Below are 23061 nucleotides of genomic sequence, written 5' to 3' on the forward strand. Positions count from 1 at the left end.
AGTCCAGATAAAAAAACTACAAAACTTCATCTTCACACAGTTTGTTAAACAAAAATACAAATACTTTCCTTAGGATTACTGTTTCTTCCATATGTTGTTACTAGGCATACAGTCCAGAAGACCATTGAGTAACCTGGCCTAATTCCTCAGTAACCTAAAACCACCATCTTGTTAAGTAACTTGCTAAACAGCTACATAGTAAGCAAATGGATGCTGTGTGACTTGAATCCTCGACTACAAGAAGATGCTGATTAACACCCATAGCCTTAAGGCCTCTGTGTTAACTGCTCAACAACAGTTCTGAGCCCACAGGTATCAAACCCACATACCTGTTTCTTGAAGTCCAGTATACGACCACTACTCTATGGTAGTAGATTTTTTTGGTTATTCTATTATCTTTGTTATCTACAGTTTTAAAAGAGTTTTCAAAATATATTTTGTCAGTAAATGGGTGTGTGTCACCCCACAATCTTACTCTCCATTCAAAATAAATTGCTGAGTTTTGGGATAGCCACACTTCTCTTTTCTGCACATCAGTGGAAACATTTTCTGAATTCTTCCTTTTCTCATGCTCTTCCCATTCTCCTCCTTATTAATCCTCACTAACTCTCTGATGTTCATTTCCCTAGTTTTTATCCTGGCTATGAACAATTTTATCTTCCTTAACCACATTTGCTCTAGTTTTCTCAGTCTGGGTCTTTGCTATTCTGTTTACTTTTACTGAATCCTTCTCTTCAAGTTTTACTCATTTGACTTCCCTTAGTCTGCCTAAAAGTAATTCTCTTCTCCTTAAACTTCCCTTATTTTTTTTTCATTTTGTTTTCATGTCTTACTCTCTGCAGAAGAATGCAGCTTACAGATAGAAAGAATCTCTATGATTCAGAAAGAGCTACCACCAGCGGTAAGCCCTAACTCAGCTGTTGGCAGTAACCATTTCTGATTCACAGATAGGCCCTCTGCAGTGATTCTATACAGTCTGCAGAATCACCACAGTGGGCTGTCTCCTTGACTGAGCTGTATGTTAATGAGGCTTTCCAGAGGAGCAGCCCATGCTAATTAGTCAAGCACTCTCCCCTGGAAATGCCTGCAGTACAGCACTTACAGAGCCAAGAGATTTTATACAGCCGAGGGCTTCAGAGTATCACTTGGCTGGGCAAGTTAACTCAGCCAAATGCTCACATTCACCAATTACGTTCAATGAGTGAGATTACATTAAAGGAAAGTGCCAGGAAGTTTAGTGAACAGGTAGTGGTGGTGCATATGTATATGTGTGGATGTGTGGGCTGCATGTGTGAGTGTGGCCTCAGATGAGTGTGTGTGTGTGTGTGTGTGTGTGTGTGTGTGTGTGTGTGTGTGTGTGTGTGTGTGTGTGTGTGTGTGTGTGTAAACGAGGGAATGACTCTGCGTGTGTGTGTGTGTGTGTGTGTGTGTGTGTGTGTGTGTGTGTGTGTGTGTGTGTGTGTGTGCTCATGAGGCATTCCGGGAAGCAACCCATGATAATTACTCATGCGTGTCTCTCTGAAAATGCATGTGGTAAGGCATTTAGGTTCATAGGTTGATAGGTGTTTACTAGGCTAACGACCACAAGGGACCTTTAAGCCTAGCCACGCATCCTAAATCTCTGACAAGTTATGGTACCCTTAATAAGTGTAAGCAAGGGCTTGGGAGATGAAACATTTACAAGCAGGGTCCTGGGAAATGAACCATGTAGAGGCTGCCTTTGTCCATTAGAGACATAGGTGCCAAACCAGGGATGAATTTCCTGTTTCCCATCCAATTCTCCGAGTTATACTCGAATTGGGGGGTACAGGATATTTTGACCCCACAGTTTTGACCCCAGCATTAACAGATTCCAAAACTATATCTGTAAAACTTTAAAATATACGGCTCTAAGATTAGAACAACGTATACAGAATAAAACAACCATTAAAAACTTGATATACACTACGTAAACATAAAAATCTGCTAGATTCAATACCGGAACTGACAGTAGTACTTGACATTAGAAGATTAAATCAAAGAATATGAGCCATAAACAAAGACTGTATTGCCAGCATGAAATCTTGCTAAAATACCTGCTTGAACTGATTTTACATAGAGAATGTATTGCCAGCATTAAGTTTTAAGCTCCTTCTTGTGCTGCTATTATGAAATACAAACCACGATGCGTTGTCATTTATAACGAATATCAAATGTAAAGTAGAATTTCATCACAGCACACTAAAAAAAATATAACTAGTGCCACCTGCTGGTCCCCATTAAAATAGCAATAATAAAATGAATGTCCAAGCCAGGACAATATGAACTTAAAAAATAAAAACGGGACAAAACACAAAAGTCCATGCATATGTACAGTTATGTCATATGCCAGTCACACAAATTTAGAATACCTACATGAGCTGCTAACAATTTCTTAATGAGCTAACTAAAAATAATAAATATGTTAACTTCCTAAGTAAAATCCCAAATTGATTTTATTTTACATGCTAAAAACTGTAATTAATTAATTAAATTAATAATATTTGCATATTAAATAATATGCAAACTAAATTAGCATTTGCATATTAAAATGTTAAATAATATATTAAATTGCTATTTAAAATTCCTGAGTAAAATATTAAGTAGTAAAATGCTTTTATTAAATTTAATTGAGGTCAAATCAGCCATGGTCAAACTGTCCTGCTTTAGAATTGGTTTAGGGAGGAATACTGCTTCACATGGATGGGGAGCCTGTTCCAGAGAAGGGGCAGTCTCTAAGATACATACCTGTCTCTCCAGCAGGTCCTGTTTATATCACAGGCAAGGTTCAATCTTTAGAATGGGTAATTCTGGTGACATTTGTTTTGTGGATATGCAGGAGGTCCATCAGAGTGGGGTCTGACAATGACTTGTATGCCTGGCATAGATCCCCCCTCAACAGCCTGTAGGAGGCAGAATATAGGGATAGGGCATTGAGGTGGTCTGCATAGGACATGTTACTTACACCCTGTATTCTTTTAGTGAGGAACCTCTGTGGACATTCCAGTTGCTGGATATGCCAGGTTCGGTGCATACCAAAGGGAGCACTGTACTGAATGAGAAGTCTGATGAATGCCAAATACAGTGGAACAATGACTTCCTTGGACTTAGATGCCATACATTTGTTTATAAGTTGTATGACATAGAATGATTTCCTCTCTGCTATAGACACGTTATGGTCAAAGGCTAGATTACTGTTTATGTGCATCCCTAAGTTCCTGACTACTGGATCAACTCTTAGGGGTTTGTTGTTAATATGATAGTTACCAGGGATGGATGACTTCACAAAGGAAACTAGTATGTATTTCTTGGAATTTAATTTTAGTCCATGGCTCTGACACCAGTCATTTGTCTGTGTTAGCCCTTCCTGAAGAACAATTGTGTCAGTGGGCAATTCAATGATAGCTCCTAATTGGCAATCATCTTCAACTTTAGTCAGCCATTTGCCTTGACTTCAGAGAAGTAAATGCTAAAAAGAAGCACTCATAGGACTGATCCCTGAGGGATTCTGCTTGTCATTGGCCTCTTTGTAGAGGTGCACTCCCTAGTTCTAACTTCCTATATCCTGTCCATAAGCCAGCTGGCTATCCATCAGGTGACATAAGAGCCTGTACCTAACCTCTTAAGTTTGTCAACATTACCAGAGTGGGGTATTGTATCAAATGCCTTGGCCAGGTCAAGGCAGTCAGTGTGAATCACTTTGCACTCATCCATTGCTTTGGTGACCTTCTCAAAGAAGTCCAACAGGTTGAGTAGGCATGATCTGTCCTTTACAAAACCAAACTGGGTTGGGTCCAGTGTCTTGAGGTTTCCTATGTCATCACTGATAATTTCCATGATAATTCTCTACATGGCATTGCATATGAGTCTAGTAAGACTTATTGGTCTATAGTTTCCAGGATCTGTAGATAGCCCAGCTTTGTGCAGAGGGATAACTGTTGTTGTTCGCCATTCATGAGGCACAACGTCTGTTTGGAGGCCACAGTTAAATAGCAATTCCAGAGGGCCTGATAGGTCATGTTTCATGCTATCTAGAAGGCATCCTGGGATATTGTCCTGGCCCACTATTGCAGTCTTCTTGGCCTTAGAGAGAGCATTAAGGACATGTTCCCTAGTGATAGCAGGGGAGTTATATTTGATGGTATTTCCTGAGGGAAGGTTGAGGGGGGAGAGAGGGGTAAAGTTGGAGCTGAATTTGCTGGCCAGTAGGTTTGCTATTTCTTCTGGCTCAGTATAGGTGGTTCCATTAACAATGTTCCCAACACACAATTGTGTATTGCCTTTGAGGTTGTGGACATAGCTAAAGAATGCTTTGTGGTTTTCCTTGGCCTGGTAGGCCAAATATACCTCAAATTTTGCTTTGGTAGACTTTATTTGTCCTCAGAGTTCTTTATTTAGTTTTATGAGAGTGCTTTTATGCTGATGGGTGCAGCACCTCCTAATTTTTGCCATGATTTTCTTCCTTCTGTTATGCAGTCAATTGATGTTGTGATTCCACCAGGTGGCTTGTTTTCTGAATTACCTTACTTCTTCCCGGTGGGCACAGCTGCTTCTATGCAGCTATTAACATGCTTGTATATGGTTTCTGTGAACAGTTCTGTATAGGCAGCAGTGTTCTTGGGGTTTATAGGGGCTTGAAATTTTGCTAGGTTATCACTTAATAGTAGGAAGTTAGTTGTAGAGTAGTTCCTGAATATTCTAGGGTTAGCTGGGGTTCCATGTCCTATTTGTACTTCAAAGAAGACCATTTTGTGGTCTGACCCAATGCAGCATTCTCCCATATTAGTGAGGACCAGATCCAATATGATTGCATGCCTGGCTGGTGTATTGACAATCTGGTCCAGGGAGTTTGTGTTTACAAAATCCAGAAATCTCTGTGCCTGTTTATTTGGTGTCATATATGATTCCCAGTTAATATTGGGGTAAAGTCACCCATGAATATGATATTGGGTTGGATGGTGAGTGTTTCTAATAAGTTTAAATATATGGTATGGACTTCCTGGGTCATAGAGAAGGACCTATAGCTTGCAAGGATGTGATATTGGATTTTGGCTATGGTGATTTGAACGTGGAGAAGTTTAAGTGCATTGTCCTGTTTGGAGAGCCTTGAGGAATATTTATTTTCTATGTAAATCAATACACCTACACCTTTAGTCTCTCTCTCTCACTCTGAAGTAGCTGGTCTAAAGGTGTGGAAGGCATTATAACTTTTCACTGCTGGTGTGCTCTCCACATCTTTAAACCATGTCTCAGTGACCTCATAGATGTCAGCATTCTCTAGAGTTAAGAGAGCTTCTAGGGAGTGGAATAAAATGCTGCTCAGTCCTTGCCTCATACCAGCCTAGGACACATTTTCCAAGATCTCCATGATGTCTCTCTTCATATATGCTAGGGAGATGCATCTCAGGTCATTGACACCAACATGGACTATGACTGAGTCATACGGGTAGTTTTGTTCCAGTGACCTGAGTGTGTGTGTAATGTGGCAGATCCTGGCCCCTGATAAGCAACTGACCATGACTTTTTCCTTACTCAGCCTGGTGAGATGGACATCAGTGTGTCTCACAATGGAGTTTCCAGGGACCAGAATGTTGGACTGTGTGGTGGCTTGCTTTATGGGCATAGAAGTAGAGGCTCCATGAGACGTGACTATATGTGTTGATGTGGGTGTTGTTTTGAAAGTGTGCATTTGGAGCTGCTGAGGGTATTTGTTATGTGTATTTCATCTAGGAGGCCGTTAGGGTTTAGGAAGGTTACATTTAAGTGCCTCAGCATATGTGGGTCTAATTGTCTGCCTTGAATTGTGTGTGATGGGTGCATCATGTGTACTACTGGCAACCTTATTGACATTGGGAGTGCTTTTATGTGAGAGCTTGGCTTCCAGTGACATAGTGTAAATACATCTCACATATCAGTTTGTTTGGGAATTAATTGGTAATCAGTAAACATGAGGTAATTTCTGCTTTGCCTCTGGATGCCCATATCCATCAAGCTGGTAACAGAGATAGTGGGAAAGTTCATATCAATAGCAACAGACCCTTTTTTACTGATTAGACATTTGGAGTAAGAATATAAAGTAATGCAGGGAGTATCCAGTTTGTAACTCTGAAGGCAGTGTTTGTCATGGCAAACTAGTTGTTCTGTATGCAACTAGGTACTGGTGAAATTTCAAAGGTGCTTTTCCAGGAAAAATGTCAGCTCAAGGTGTTTGTGGGCACTTTCAAACACTTGAAGGGAAACTAACAAGTATAGCCAGATGATTTATGGATGAAGTATTTAGGCAGATATTCTGAAGTCAGAAGGAAATTAAGCAGTACTTACTGAAGAATCAGCTTGTCAAGACTGATGAAATGAGGGCAGTCACCTGAATGGCTACCGCCTGACTGCTACTAGTATTGGTCTCATCACAGCTTCACTCTGCTGGGATACAATGCTCCTTTGCTGCTTCTCAACCAGAAGCAAAAACAGTAGCACCATTCCCAAGACGAGAAGCAGGCTGCAGCCTGTTTGGTGATCCACAGTCTTGTCCCAGATGATGTAAGAGTCTGTAGGTTTGCTGTAGCCTTTTCCTGGTTGATTCCTTGAATAGCAACCAGAACATCAGTAAGGTCAAGCACTGACACTCACTTCCCAACCAGAAACAGTCAGGAATCTATGAACCCTGCTCCTTCTCTCACCAGGAGCAAAAATATAAGCACAAATTCCAATATGGCACCTATGAAGTAGTTATTAGGCTTTTCACGTCTCAGTAGTCCCCAAAAAGTAATGTTCATATGCACCTTCTCTCACAAGTAGCAAAACAGAAACACTAATACGAAGATGACTACTTAGAGGCAGAATGTGAACTCTCCAATAGTTGGTGATCTTGCAGGACATGTAGCAGGTTTTAAAGGTAAATTTGAAATGGGTTAATATCCTAATAGCTGCAGTGTGCAGTAAGCAGTCACATATGAAAGAGGGGATAACTTAAGCTTTAGCTATCTAAGTAGAAAGCCACTAATTTTAGAAGAGCAGGATAGATTGGAAGGGGTGGGCAGTATTCTGGTTCTATGGAATACGATGGGGCGGTCAATAAATTTAAATAGTTGAAGGGTGTGATTTCACAAAATGATAATTTTGTGCTTACTCACAATAGTCAATGAAGGATGAGAAGAAAGGAGATATGTAGTCAAATTGGGTCTATATGACAGTATCGAATGGACTAAATAGCAAATGCTATTTAGTCGATCCGATACTGTCGAAATGGCAAAATAGCGAAGTCACGGAACATCTAAGTTTTTCCCAGGGGGAAAAATGCAGTGGGCCGTCTTCAGGACTTTGCCATTTCCTCCACTATGGTGTGATCTCGGAGTTGGTATATTTAAGTAGGGGGGGTGTGGGGGGGGTCGAAGTCCCCCAATTAAATTTGTGTTTAAGTTGTTTTTTTTTTTTACAGAGCAGCATGTTCCATTTGTTTGATATTTTGTTGTTTATAGATTATCGGTACGATGAAATAGTGTTCGCTATTTTCATTGTATGATAATATAATATAGACGCGTCAAATTAACATAATGGGCAGGCAACTAGAAAGACAGTTGAGAGGAAAAACACAACAGGACCACAGTGGGAGGACTGGGAAAAACGTAATATCTGTGTGACTCACAATAGACACAGCTGTGATCTCCTTACTTATTTAAAGTTCCAAACTATTTTATACAGCCAAGGGATTCAGAGAATTACTCAGCTGCACAGGTTAGCTCGGCCAAACCTTCACATTCATCAGTTACTTTCAATAGGTGAGCATTGATCATTGAAATATCCACAGCCAGTGAGACTGCAGTGTCTTGAGTATAGAGAGACACAAATTCATAAAATATCAGGATTTGCAGGCAGAAATGAGAGCAATTTGGAAGAAAGATAACTAGACAGTCCCAATAGTAGTAGGAGCAATGGGTGTTATAAAAAAGAATCTACAATCATATTTAGATATGTTACCAGTACATGTAAATCATACAAATTGCAGGAGGAGTCATTACTGGGCACATTTTGGCTGCTGTGAAGAGCACTTCTGGCCCACATCAAAGATTGAACCAATACTAATTTCATGAACTTTAATTATAGTTTGACTTAAGAATGGAGTCCATTCCTGTCATGGTATTAGAAACCCAAAATATTTGGAGAAATTGAAAAAAAAAAAGTGAGATCATGTTATTGGTAAGCGCCAGGGAGTTTAGTGAACAGATTATGGTGGGGCATGTGTATGTATATGTAGAAGGATGATTGGTCCACAGGTGAATGCATGTGTATATGTGTGTATTTGTGTGAATCAGTGAAATACTGTTTGTGTGGGTGGGGGGGGGGGCTGTCATACCTTTAAAATCTTTTAAATTAATGAAAAAATCCTCTGATATAGCTGGGGGGGCATTAACACCAGGGATACTGTTTTAAATATTACCAGAAGTCACCTAAAAAAGTTAAAAGGCTTCAAACCCTGGACCTGCAGCACAGAAAGCTGCTCGTTAGCAATGCAGAGCATTAGTCCTCTGTACTAACAGTAGACACTAGTGATGTGCTTTAAATTGTACCCTAAGTTACTTGAAATAAGTTAAAATAACAATAGGAAAAGGCTTCAAACCATGTACCCTTGGCACAGAAAGCAGCTTGTTGTGAATGGAAAGACTTAATCCTCTGTACTAACACAAGAAACCAGGAATATTATTTAAGCATTTCCTTAAGTCAATTAAAAAATTAAGGCAAGAAGAAAAGCTTCAGACTCTGCACCCTTGGTACAGAAAGCAGCTGTTTAACACAGCAGACCTTTACTCCACCGCATTAACTGAAGACTTAGTAAACAACCTGGTCTTGCATCTGGATGCATTTTCTGAATGATAACAAGTACAAAAGTCTACTGTTTGACATTATGAGTACTGTAATGGTCCATGCGTTAAAGGAGACAGGGCAAGCATAAGAAGCAAAATCAGGAGTGTTTTGTAAAATCAGGGGACGTGTCGTGGCGGGGGGGGGGGGCTGACATACCTCTAAATGGTCATGTTCAAAACTTCTAGACAAAGCCAGGAGAAATATAAGGCAACATTAGGGAGAATTTTCAAATATGATTCAGTGTCACTTAAAAACATTTATAGAGAAACAAAGTCTACCATCATGACTCAGTAAATGAACAATAAAAAGAATGAAACTAATGTCTGGCATTACTGACTGATGAATCATCAGTGATTTAAGAGAGGCAGAAAAAAAATAAGAGCTACATCAAGGACATCCTCTAATCTCAGGGACAGGTAACAGGTATGGAAATGTGTGCATGTGTGTGTAAGTGTGGGTGTTTTTTTGAATGCGTGGATGTATATGTCAGAATGTATGAGTGGAGTGCATGTGCAAATATGGTGCATGGGCCATCAGTTGTGATTGCACAGGAAAGTGCTGATTACCAATATTAGTAAAGATATTTAATTCAGAGACATGCAAATTATCCAATAAAGAGGTGTTTCCTTGCTGTGGCTAACATGTCTCTGAAGCACTACCTTTGGCGGCAGCAGTTTACGTGAGCAAAGAACAGCTTCTCCGAATTCTGCCCACAGTTAATACATGAACCAGATACATGTGTCATTTGGGTTCATACAGATCTAACACATACTACTAAATGATTGCATAACACAGATGTCAGGAGTCAGTGCTGGATATGGCCATTCTATTTACTAACATGCTAGAAATTCCTGAAGTACATATATACACACACACACACACACACACACACACACGCATGCACACACACACACACACACACACACACACATATACACAGACACAGACACACGTGCATGCACACACAAGACCTGCAAGCAGATTTCCTAACCCTTAGCCATTGGATCACCAAACAAACCCTCCTTCTCAGCTCCAATAAAGCCAAAACTATAACTACACAGAAACTTAAAAACACAAAACTATTTACATATCTAGACCACAACACTATCTCTTTTATATACCTTTGCATTTGGCTTGACCCCCCCCTCCCCCTTAATGTCTTCCTCCACCTTAACTACACAGGCAAAAAGGATATTTCTTTCCTATTCTGGGGCAACAAAATCCACCCCTTTATTACTAAAACCCCCAGGACAGCCACAAACAAAGATATTCTACTCTCCCAACTTATGGCTTCCCCATCATAGTCTCAGCATCAGAAACAAATGCCACACAAATTCAAACAATCACCAATAAAATTTGTATATTTTTCATCCAATCCCTAAAAAATGAACACCCCTTTAAAACACTGAAAAAAACATTAAAAGTCCCTGTTCAAAAAAGAATCTCAATGTCAAGAATCTCAATGGCAACACCCAGATCTGCTCTGAGTTACAGCACAACGGCACAAAAATTACAGAACCAACTGATACTGCCAACATCTTGGCAGATAGGTTCAGTGCTAACTTTATCCCCCTCTCACCCCCTAAGGGCCCATATCTATACAGGAAGAATGCAGAGTTTCTGTAATTACAACTACGCAGGTAAAAGCTGCACTCTCTAAAGCCAAAAACACAGCATCCATGGGACTGGACAATATCTCAGGCTGTGTTTTACATGAACTTCAGAACAAATTGGCTCCCCACCTAAGCACCATGTTCAATCATAGCCTCACTTCAGGCTTTGTGCCCACTAAATGAAGCACAGCAACAGTTATCTCACTCCAAAAAAAACAAAAAGTACACCAAGGCACCAAAAATCACTAAGAAGTCCACAGGTACACTGAATATGGAACGGAGACTCCATGCAGTAGTGCAAAAACATGAGTTTATTCAGCAAGCAAGACATACATTAATGCTGTACACACACTATGTTTTCATTTCAATTACTTCTTCAGATGCGGATTGAATCCTATCAGATTGCTTTTATAACACCAGGATCGCACTACAGTGATGAAAAGGACATATACCTTTGACTTGCCTTAGAGTACTACTTGTCAGTGAAATGAGTTTTAGGTGAAATGAACTTTCAGTGAACTTTACGTGATTTGGTCTCAGTGAAATGGGTGTCAGTGAAATGGTCTTTCAGTGAAGTGATACAAATCCATTTTAATATATATATATATATATATATATATATATATATATATATAAAATTTGGCAGAACTGTTTTTGTTTCACAGTAACAGAGGTTTGGTAATCATAACAACAGTGTGATATTTTTAGAAATAGCATGTGACATAGCATCTGCAAGTACAAAAACTAAATATGCATTGGCTTAACTGAATGTGCTTGTGGGGAACAAAAAATATTATACATCTGAATGTTTGTGTAATAAATGGCATTAGGCATTAACAATAGAGACTTGTTAAAATATCATAAACAGGTGAATGTATACAGATATTCAAAAGAATGAACTTGCTAAAAGGAAATGGTTAACACAACAGAAAAAAGTTACAAACTATCCTATTAGTGAACGAAAAGTTTGACATGCTGAGAACTGGTTTTCTCTGCATGAGCATGACTAACACAGCAGGAAAAGTTACAGACTATCCTAGCAATGAAAGAACACATCAGCCTGCTGAGAACTTTTTTTTCTGGACTGAGATAAGGATGCAGACAAAGAAGGCTTTAATACAGGAAAATAATGTTTTCATCAAGGACAAAGTTTTAAAACTATAAAAAAGACTTTTTGGTGGACATTTTTGCCATCTGAGTCAGCTGAGGAAGTGCAGTGTATCTAACAGTGATCTGTGATATAAAGAAAATGTTTTTAATCTTACAGTAGTGATTGGTCAGCCTGTTTCAATAAATCTGTCATAAATTATGAATATACAGTTGAACAGTTTGTCTCTGTAACATGCTGCTAAATTCCATTTAACACTGGTGTGCCAGACTTAATTTGGACCTTTCAAATATTCATAAAAGTACAACAAGCACTAGTTAATATTTTGTTGGCATCAACCTCAGTACATTCAGTCTTGAGCAGCTCAGCGGCAACAGGAACTTCAAAGTGGTAAAACAAAATTTCATCTTTGCATCTGTTATTAGAAGTTTACCAGCATTTTTGACATAGAAGGAGTTTCGAGTTTGCAGTTTTGGACTACAGCCTGATGACCTGTTAGCCATTTCTGAAAATGGTAAGCTTCTTTCTGAAATAACATAGATATCAGCAAAGACATAACTGCTAAATGCACACATTCTGTGGCCATAGACTTAAATCAGACACCTGATAAAGTTTGGACATTATTACATCAGTGGTATAAACAAGCTAGTAGTGATGTTAAATGTAATACAGGATTGTTTGGTATAAAAACAGTCGAGAAAGCTTATATATGTAAATGCATTCATTGCTTTAATCAGTATGTACAACAGTATAAAACTCAAGTTAAAAGTTTTTACTGTGGAAACAGATACACTTATTTTTGTTTAAAAACTGTGTTACAGCAGTTGTTAGTAAAGACTATGCAGGACAAGACAAAACTGTCTGATGAAATCAAAAGTCATTTTGTAAATCATGCTAAAAGTTTACAGTTTGTAGAGACAGTAGACATTTTTCAGACTTACTACTTGCAGTGGCATGCTTTTAACAAAGATAAGAAATTATCAACAAAACTTAATGAAAAACACATGCCAATGTTGAAACATGACATACATGTTAGGAAGTATATGCAAACTGGTTTAGACTTTTTGCCTAGAGCTGATGTTGCTATACAGATGGATGCTACAGAATGTACAGTAGTGCACATAGATAACACTTGTAAAAATTTGCATGCAGTAGTTTGTGCAAATGAACAGAATTTAAAAAATTTGTTATGACAGAAATATGCAGATATACGCGTTAAAGATTAAATAAATTCCAGTCCAGCTGACACAGCTAAAGTGCTCAGAAAGACATACTGGGTATGGCTAGTTAGAAAAAAAGAGTAACCGTATGTATTCATGTTGTGTAAGGTATACCAGAAAGGACAGTCAAGTTAATTCACGGAATAAAGGGATTACAGTTACAGATTTGGTAAATGAATTTATTTTTTGCTAGTTTACAGAATGTAAACTTTAAATTCAATGCTACATTTTAAAACTGACAGTACAGTCAAAAGTTCAGACCCCATGAATGAAAAGAGTGCATCGTAAATATTAAGCCACAGGTTCAACTCCTACGTTATACTTGTATAAAGGGCAGACAAGTAAAGTTTCAGAATTAGATCAGCTCATATTTTACCAAGCGCACAAGATCAGATTATAGGCCAGCTCAGCAAGCTGAATTAATGACAGCATTCTTAGTAATAGTTTATGTAATTATACATGCGTTTTTGGAACAAGAAAAAAGTACCAGGTGACATTAAGTGTATTTATGAGAAAACTGCTGACACATTAGAGCAATCTGTTCATAAGCTAATGGGAGAGAGAGTAATGAGTGACAATGGAGATAAGCATAATTTTTTTTCTCTTGGTACTGACAAAGATCATGGGTTTAAACTAGTAAGTGCAGTAGGATGTAAAAAAAGTAGAAGAAGGTGGGGAGATGAAAACAGGGACATACTGAGAATGGCATCAACCCCTCCAGCTATGGAAAGAAAGTGCATGCTTTTTTCTGCAGAAAACTGGGACATATCAATCAAGGCTGTGTATACTACAGAAAATGGAAAATTAGGCAGATAGAGAAAGGATTATTTCAGTCAAAGAGGAAAAGCAAAAGTTGCAGGATGATAACATAGAGGGCCAAAATTTCATAATAAAGCAAAAGGGAATACTAAATTGCATCAATATGACAGTAAAGGCAATGTAGTGTTAAGTGACATTGCATGACAATACAAGGTAGCAAGAGAAACAGGGCAGTGCCCATGACAGACAAACAAAGAGAAATTTGGAATACCATAGAAAAAGAATTTCAGATCTTATGGGCACAGACAAAAACAAAAAGTGGGAATTTAAAAGTTCTGATTACAGTGAGAGGTGCAAGGGATTACATTACCTTTGAAAATCAACAGTAAGTCATGACTAAATTACCTGACGATTTTCAGAACAGTCCTGTCATTTTCCTCAGATAGTAGGGACAGTCTTACAGAATGTGAGTAAAGATGACAAGGTTGATGACATTTTGAAACAATCAGAGAATGTAGAACACATAGCACAGCTAAGGAAAGTTCAAAGATACTTGCAAGAGGCAGGTTTTGAAGTAAACAAAGGCAAAATAAAGTTATTGTCACAAAAAGTAAAATTTCTAGGAATCATTGTCAGATCGATAGGGAGGACTTCTTCTCAGGAAAGGTTGAGGGGCATTCTGCAATTATTTATTTATTTTTATTATTATTTATTTATTTTACATTTGATAACTGGGTAGTCTCGCTGGGCAAGAAGCCTGTTTTCAGCAGAGACCCGTGGAGAAATGCTCCCAATAGAAGTCACAATAGTTAAAGAGCAACAAAACAACATACATACATACAAAGTAGGTTACAAATGTTAAAACATAGGACTATAGTACAATATAGACTAGCTACAAAGACAAAGTATAGACAAAGTTGCAAAAGAGTAAAATAGTTCAATGTTTAAATCTTCATCACAGTTTAAATAAATGACAAAATATATACAAAGTTGCAATAGAGTAAAAGACTAAAACAGTGAAAAAACATCTGAAGTCATAGTATTATAACATTTTTTTTTTTTGCTATTCAATTGGCAAAAGAGTAGTGTTGCTACAAGCAGGTTGAGAGTGGGGAGTATTTGTAAGTGGAGATGGAAGAGTAGAGTAGGAGTTGCTTAACCAGAGGAAGTGCAGGAGCATAGCCAGTAATTTGAGAAATATTCTGTTAGGAGCTGCTTGAAGTTGTGTGCATCAGAAATAGATAGAAGGTGCTGGGGAAGAGAATTCCAAGCTTTGGCTATAGTGTGAGAATATAATGAGTCACCATGAAAGCTGTGGGTTTTGTTAATCTTGATCAGTATTTTATCTGCTGACCTGAGTGAGGTAAGATTAGAATAGGGTTGAACAAGGTCAGATAGGGCTGGACAGTAGTCAGGCAAATGGATAACAGAGTGGGCTACTATTAGGTGGTTGAGGGTGAGTAAGTCAGGGAGTTCAATCCAGTTAAGTTGTTGTAGGGTAGTACAATGATGAGATCTATGGGGGAGGTTTGCGGCAAATTTAGATATTTTATTATAAACAAGATTTGAGGTTATTCAAGTCTGAATTACAAAGCTTTGTGAAAACTTGTGAGCAGTAGAGAAGGGTGGATAGGACGTTAGTCCTAGCTGTAGTTATTCTGGCATGATTGGTTAGATATGGTTTAGCCCTGTACAGTGCACCAAGTTTTATGTGGAATTTTTTGATTGTTTAAGTAATATGTCTATCACATTTTAAGCTGCTGTCTAGATTAACAGAGAGGAGTTTAGTGTGTTCAATGGGTTCCATTGTTGTGCCATCGGAGGAAAAGATAGAGGGATGGGTTTGTGTGCTTTTACTGGAGGAATTGGAGAATACCATAAGCTTGGTTTTGTTAGGGTTTAAAATGAGTTGGTGGTCTGATAGGTATTTTCGATGCTATGAAGGACAGTCTGATTTTTTTCTTGGAGTTCATTGAAGGTGGGAGCAGAGCAGATAAGGGAAACATCATCTGAATATTGAATGATGGTGGCAGGTTTAGCTGCAGAATAAAGATAATTTGTAAAACTAATAAAGAGAAGTGGGCCCAGGATAGAGTCTTGTGGAAACGCCAACACCAATGTGTAATAGAGACAAAAGTTTATTTTCCCATAAGGTGGCTTGCTTACGGTTAGAGAGATAACTGTAAAACCAGCATAAGGTTTCAGATCTGAAATTAAGAGAGGCAAGTTTGTTGAGGAGAATTTACAGTATCAGAGGCTTTTGACATATCAAGGAAGGTGGGAGAGACAAGGTGTTTTTTGCTTTCAACGTGGTTTACAGTATTGGTAAAACTTATGAGGGCAATGTTAATACTATGTTTGGGGCGAAAGCCATGCTGAGTATTACATAGTAGGTTATTCTTAAGGAGGTAGTCTAATATCTGTTTATGTAGACATTTTTCTAAGATTTTGGCAAGTGGTGAGACAATATCTATGGGTCTATAGTTGCCCAAAGCCAAGTTGCCAAAGCCTTTGACAATTTTGGATTTGCATAAGGCAGATAAAAAAAAAGAGCTGACTCTACAATGGAGTCGCACAGAGGAAAAGGCATGTTAAAATGTTAAAGCAGAAGTTGCACAGGCAACAGAGCTGATAGCTTCCACTGGTAAATTACCTTTTTTCGTAAGCAGCATCAGAGAAGTACACACTCTCAGTAGTGTTATTACAGTCTTGGCCATAAGAGGCATCTCAGAGAATGGACACTAAGTTAAGACAGGTTACTTTTTGTAGCAGGAGAATGACTCCTGTAGAAAAAGGATCTCATCCTTGCATTAAACAGTTTTTGGCCATTTACTGGGTAATAAGACAAACAGAGTATTTGACAATGTTCTCGGGGTTATAGTTCAAACTCCACATTTGACAATTAAAAGTGAGATAAACAAAATCACTGAAGAGCTTAGTCAAAATGATTTTTTTTTCAAAATGGATAACTACTTTCAGAATGAAAAATGTAGAAATACAGACAGGTGACAAAAGCTATTTATCCAATTTTATTAGATATGAAAGATGGAAAGTACTACATTGATTTTGCAATAGTGACATTGCAAAAGGGAGACAAAACCAATTATGGTTAAGTTACCAGGATACATGTCAGCACAAAGAGCTGAGCTAGAAGCTGTACAATATGTTTTGCAGCATTTACATCCAGTAAATATTTACAGTGACAGTGCTTATGTAGCAAATTCTCTGACACTACATGGAACAGTGACTGGTTAAATGGGTTATTTTCAGAATGGTAAAAAATATCACAGCTTTAATTGCTATAGTAGCCATTATTTGTTGATCATAATATGTGCATGTGTTAAACTTTGTATTAAAAAGTCTGTCAAACAGGTATCCATTGTAGCTAATGAAAGAAGTAAAGAAAGTAACATAACCAATGGAGACTTGATTTTTCTGTAAAATTCAAAGTTTAATTAAATTTTGATTGAAATTTTTTTTGGTTTCAAGATAAAAAGGGGGAAGTGATAGAATTAATAACATGCATTTGATAGAAAATACCTATATACAGCTATATATATATATATATATATATATATATATATATATATATATATATATATATATATATATATATATATATATATATATACAGGTCCACTTTATAATTTCGAAATACTAAAATCCCGAATTTCAGTATTTTGAAATTATATACCCGAATCACAAAATCATGAAACCCCAGAAGCGCAAAATTCAAAATCCCAAAGCTTGGAGATGTTGAATTTGTGCTTCTGATGGTGCGGTGTGTGAATGGATGGGTGGAAGTTTAGGTAAGTATGTATGTGTAAGTGTGATGGTTAGGGGCTTTAGTGTGTGTCAGTGTGTGTTGTGACGGTGATGTGTGTGCGTGAGGGACTGTAAAATGTGTGGGTGTGAGTTTCCTTTGTGTGTCTGTTTGTGTGATCTTGGAGTTAGTATATTTAAGTAGGGGGGTGTGGTGGGTGTATGGGGGCTTGCCCCCCTGCTTATTTGTAGTGTAGGATTATATATTTTATTGTGGGGGAAGTTGTGTGTATGTGTATGTGTGTGTTGTATGTGTATTGTACATTATGGATTTAAAATTTCACGGTTATGGGGTTTCGGGATTTACTGTTTTCGGCTATGTAATTTCGAAATACTGAAATTCGGGGTTTCAGCATTGTGGGATTACATAATGAACCCATATATAGATATAGATAGATATTTTAGTAGAACTGTTTTTCCTTCACAGTAACAAAAGTTTTATAATCATAATAACAGTGTGATATTTTTAGAAATAGTATGTGACATAGTATGTGCAAGTGCAGAAAAGAAATATGCATTGGCTTAACAGAATGTGCTTTGTGTGGAACAAAATGTATATGCTTCTGAATGTTTTTCTAACAAATGGCATTAATGACAGAGGCTTGTTAAAATATCATAAACAGGTGAATGTATACAAATATTCAAGAGAATGAACTTGCTAAAGGAAAATGGCTAACACAGCAGAAAACATTACAAAGTATCCTATCAATGAAAGAAACTTTTGGCATGCTGAGAACTGGTTTGCTCTGGATAAGCATGGTTAACATTGCAGAAAAAGCTACTGACCATCCTATCATTGAAAGAACATTTCTGAAAGAACATTTCGACCTGCTGAGAACTGGTTTTTCTCTGGATTGAGATGAGGATGCAGACAAAGAAGGCTTCATTACAGGAAAAGAATGTTTTTTATCAAGGAGAAAGGTTTGAAGCTATGAAAAAGACTTTTTTGGTGGACATTTTTGTAATCTGAGTCAGCTGAGGAAGTGCAGCATATCTGACAGTGATCCGTGTTATAAAGAAAATGTTTTTAATCTCACAGTAGTCCTTCGTCAGGTTGTTACAATAAATCTGTCAGGAATTCCGAATATACATTTGTACAGTTTCTCTCTGTAACATGCAACTAACTTCAATTTAACACTTTGGTGATTTTTTAAGCCTGATTTCACCTAAGAGGGGTTCAGGTGTTATAGCTACTTCAAATTTGACTTATTTGTGATCAGATTTAACCAGTGAGTGTCCTATACTTATGGTGGTGCACCTGTCACCCATGTTGGTGAGGACCAGGTCAAGAATATTTGAGCCCCTTGTGCGGTTGCATACTATTTATTCTAGGGCATTAGTGTTAAAGTCCAGGAACATTTGTAGAAGCATGTTGGTGCTCATATTAATTTCCCAGTCAATGGAGGGATATTTAAAATTGCCCATGACTAGAGTGTTTGTAATTTGGTTGACTCAAGTAGATCTAAATAAGCAGAGTGCATATCTTGGTTCATTGAAGGGGGCCTATAACTATCAATGACCGGAAGGGGGGTATTACCCATAGTTAGTTGAACTTGGAGTAACTCAATGGAGTCTTCCTGCCTAAGCAGTCTAGAGCTGCTGTTATATTTATTGAAGATAGATACTCCTCCTCCTTTAGTTCTCACACATTCATTTTGTGGTCTGAAAGTGTGGAAGGCATTGTAGCCTTGCAAGTTCAGGGTACTCTCTGTGGCCTTGAACCAAGTTTCTGTGACTGCACAGACATCAACATTCTCCAGGGAGAGGAGTGCTTCCAGAGAGTGCAGTTTCTGATTTAAACTCCTAGCATTTAGCAGCATAACCCTTAATTTATTTGTGACTGATATTTTTACGTCAGAACTTTTGGTCTTGAGACCATGCCTAAAAAAGGCGCTATGGGGAGGCAAGTGTCTTAGCCAGTAAATAAAAGCCTAGAGTTGACAGGTGAAGACCATCTCTGGCATAGCAGTGTGGTCTACCAACCATGTCATCCCAGACAGACAGGAACTAGATCCCCTTAGAATGAAACAAGAAACTAAGCCAATTGTTGAAGTCAATCATTTTTTGTTTATATTGTGGTATCATCTTAGGTGAGGATAGAATGCTCCACAAGGCTAGGGGCATACCTGCCTGGGACACATATTCATAGAGCTCAATCATGTCTCTCTTCATATAGTCCAATGAGGTATGTCTAAAGTCATTCACACCAACATAAACTATGATGGAATCATAACGGTACTTGTTGAGTGACCTGAGTGCATGTGTGATCTGATGAATCCTAGCACCTGATTGACAGCTGACCATAACCTTCTTCTTGTCTAGCCTGGTGACTGGAACATCTATGTGTCTCACAGTGGAGTCACCTATGAATAAAAAATATGATTCAGATGTACTTTGCCTTAGGGGCTTATTTGATGAGACACTGGTACCTGGGTTTTTATGTGTATTGAGTCCTGTAGGTGCTGTATTAGGTGTAACGTGTTTGTGTTTTGAAAGTCTATAGTGCTTAGGTAGGTTTCTGGTGAGTACCTCCACATATGATGGTTTATGTGTTGAGTGTATGGTTTGTGCAGGAGATGTAGTATGTGGGCTGACAACTTCTTCAGTATTACTGTTCTGTGTGTGAAAGAACACGGATTCCAGATTCTTAGTGTAGATGCATCTCTCACAAATTGTACTTGGGTGATTTAGGAGTAGATGGTTGTCAGTGTACATGACGTAGTTGTTACACTGCCTCAGGATACCCATGTCAATCAGGCTGGTAGAAAAAAATGGAGGGAAACTGACCATCCATAGTGCTTGGTTAAATCTTTTTTTCACAGTGGGAAGAGAAAATGGTGGGGTGTGGTATAAATGGGTGCTCTAAACAGGGTCTATACTAATGGGGGCTCTATAAAGGGTCTATACTAACAATGGTAGACTATGGAGATCACATCCTGTACAGGATTTTAAACTGGAGAGATTTGCTTATATGCAAACATGGGGAGCCCTGATTCTGTGATGTGCAAACACAAGGCTTTTATACCAGCATAATGAAAGACTTTTCTAAAGTTAAACCCTCAGGCCAATCAGATAAAAACACAAAAAGTATCAACTAGTAGTACCCACTTTGGGTAGGTTGAATTTAGCTCCCTTCTCCCACCAGAGAGTACAAAAGAACCCTCCAAATGTAAAACCAGTTGGCTTTGAGCAGACATTCAGTAACAAATGCTTTATAACAGAAATAATAACTTCTGCAAATCAGGAATCCTTGGGAATAAGTTCACTAACCTTGAGAAATGTTCACAACACACAAAAACTTTGCAAAACAGATGGAGTTTCTTTAATAAATGCAGGTTGAAAAACAGTGATAAATTCAAGAAAATAAATAAATGTAGCACAGAATTGTTAAATATCACTGAAACAGAGCAAGTGCAAAAAATATACTTATATGAGTATTGTATTTCCAGATGGATGAAATCATTAACCTCAACAGGGTACATAACAAATGTAAAATGTCATGGCCAAAATCTGAAAGAGCACCTGTCATAGTGGCAAGAGCTCCCTAATTAAGCTAAACAGGAAACTGATAGGACTAATTTAATGTAACAAGGCCAATTATGAGGTCAAGATGGACTCTCAGGCTTTAGACAACCAAAAGGCCTGCTACAGCTATGTCCAAAACCTTAAAAGTAATGCATAGCAGTGTGCTGAACTGGTGGTAAATGGTAACACCTTCACAGAGCACAGTAACATAGGTAATCAGCAGTAACTTCACTCCCATCTCTCCCCCTGCTTCCCCCAGTAAAATCATTACTAACATAACCCCCAGCTATTAGTAGCTCACAGGTCATGGCTGCACTTCCTATAGTCAAAAGCACAGGCTCAGTAGGCCTAGACACTATCCCAGGTTGCCTTCTCATACCTTGAAATATGACCTATCAGGACCACTTGAGTCATTTTTCAGTTATAGCCTCCAATCAGGCTATGTACTACATGAGACAGCAAAAAAGGAGCACCTACTGAATCAAGGTCGCAGTAAACACTCAGAGGACTCCAGATGCAAAAAAAGAAGAAAACTGTGACCATCACAGCTTTAAAACATTTAATGAATAATAAATAGCACTAAAATACAACACTTAAAATACAATAAAAAGTGAGAAATGGTAAGCGCTTTTACAGTTATTAGCAGTGCTTCATCAGACCAATAAAAATAATACACAAAATTGTAAATAACAAATTCTAGGCAATAAGAGTAAAACAGAATCAGCATAGGTGATTTAATTGTGAGACACTCAGATGTCTCTCTCACCAGGATAGATAAGGAAAAAGTCACAGTCAGTTGTCTGTCAGGTGCCAGGATCCACCACATCACACACACACAAATGTCTCTCAACAACAGGCACTGCTATGACTCCATCATAGTCCATGTTAGTGTGAATGACTTGAGACGTACCTCACTGGACTATATGAAGAGAGACATGACTGAGCTCTGTGATTATGTGCCTCAGACAGATATGTCCCTAGCCTTAAGCAGCATTTTACCTTCGCCTAGAATAATACCTCAATACAAACAAAAAATGATTGACTTCAACAATTGGCTTAGTTTCTGGTGTCATTCAAAGGGGATCCAGTATCTGTCAGCCTGCAATGACATGATTAACAGATGTCAGTGGCTAGAGATGATCTTTATCTGTCACTCCTGGGATTTCAGTTACTGGCTATGGCTCTTCCACCCCCGTAATGCCTTTTTAGGCAATGTCACAAGAACAAAATTCCCAACTTAAAAATACCCTCTAAAAACAACCACAAGGTTATGCTGCTGAACAGTAGCAACTGCACTCAGTGGAATCAGTCCTTGCCTTGGAAGATGCTGACATTTGTGCAGTCACTAAGACCTGGTTTAAGGCTGCGGAGATCAACCCAGCTATACCAGGTTTCATTTCCTTCCACACATTCAGAATACAAACTGAAGGCATGAGAAGTAAAGTAGGTGGTGTATCAATATTCATTATAGATAAATACACCTCTAAATTGGTTAAACAGTATGATTCCCTTGAATTACTTCAGGTGCAGTTGGCTGTAGGAAAGATCCCTCTTCAATTCATTGCCAGCTAAAGCACCCCTCCATGAATCAGAACATCCACTCAGCCTACTTGAGGCAATCATTATACAACAAAACACCCTGGTTTTGGGTGACTTTAATTACCCATCAATTAACTGGGCAAATTATACATGCTCTAACACACTTGCCCAAAGGTTCCTGGACTTCATTAATGACAATGCTCTGGACCAGCTGGTTGACACACCCACAAGGGGCTCAAACATTCTGGATCTGGTTCTCACCAACATTGGGAGCTGCTGCACCAGTCCCAGTGTGTGTGCCATCCCTGGTGAGATCTGACCACAAATCAGTTTCGCTAGAAGAAACTATAACACAAGACCGCCCTCCCCTAACAACTAGATTAAAAAATGTCTCCAAGGCCAATTACAACCTCTTACATGACATCTTAAATAGCTTCATAGCCCCCACCCCCACTGATGTAGCAGACACCTATGCTGAGTTATACACCACTGCTTTATATGAGCACCTGTATAATTGTATTGACTCTGCCGTACCTGATAGAAACAAAGCAAAATCTTCAAGGGAAAACAAACCTGCCTGGTGGACAACTGCCATAAA

Source organism: Protopterus annectens, chromosome 14.part0 (assembly GCF_019279795.1).
Source record: "Protopterus annectens isolate FY-2018-M chromosome 14.part0, PAN1.0, whole genome shotgun sequence".
NCBI lineage: Eukaryota > Metazoa > Chordata > Ceratodontiformes > Protopteridae > Protopterus > Protopterus annectens.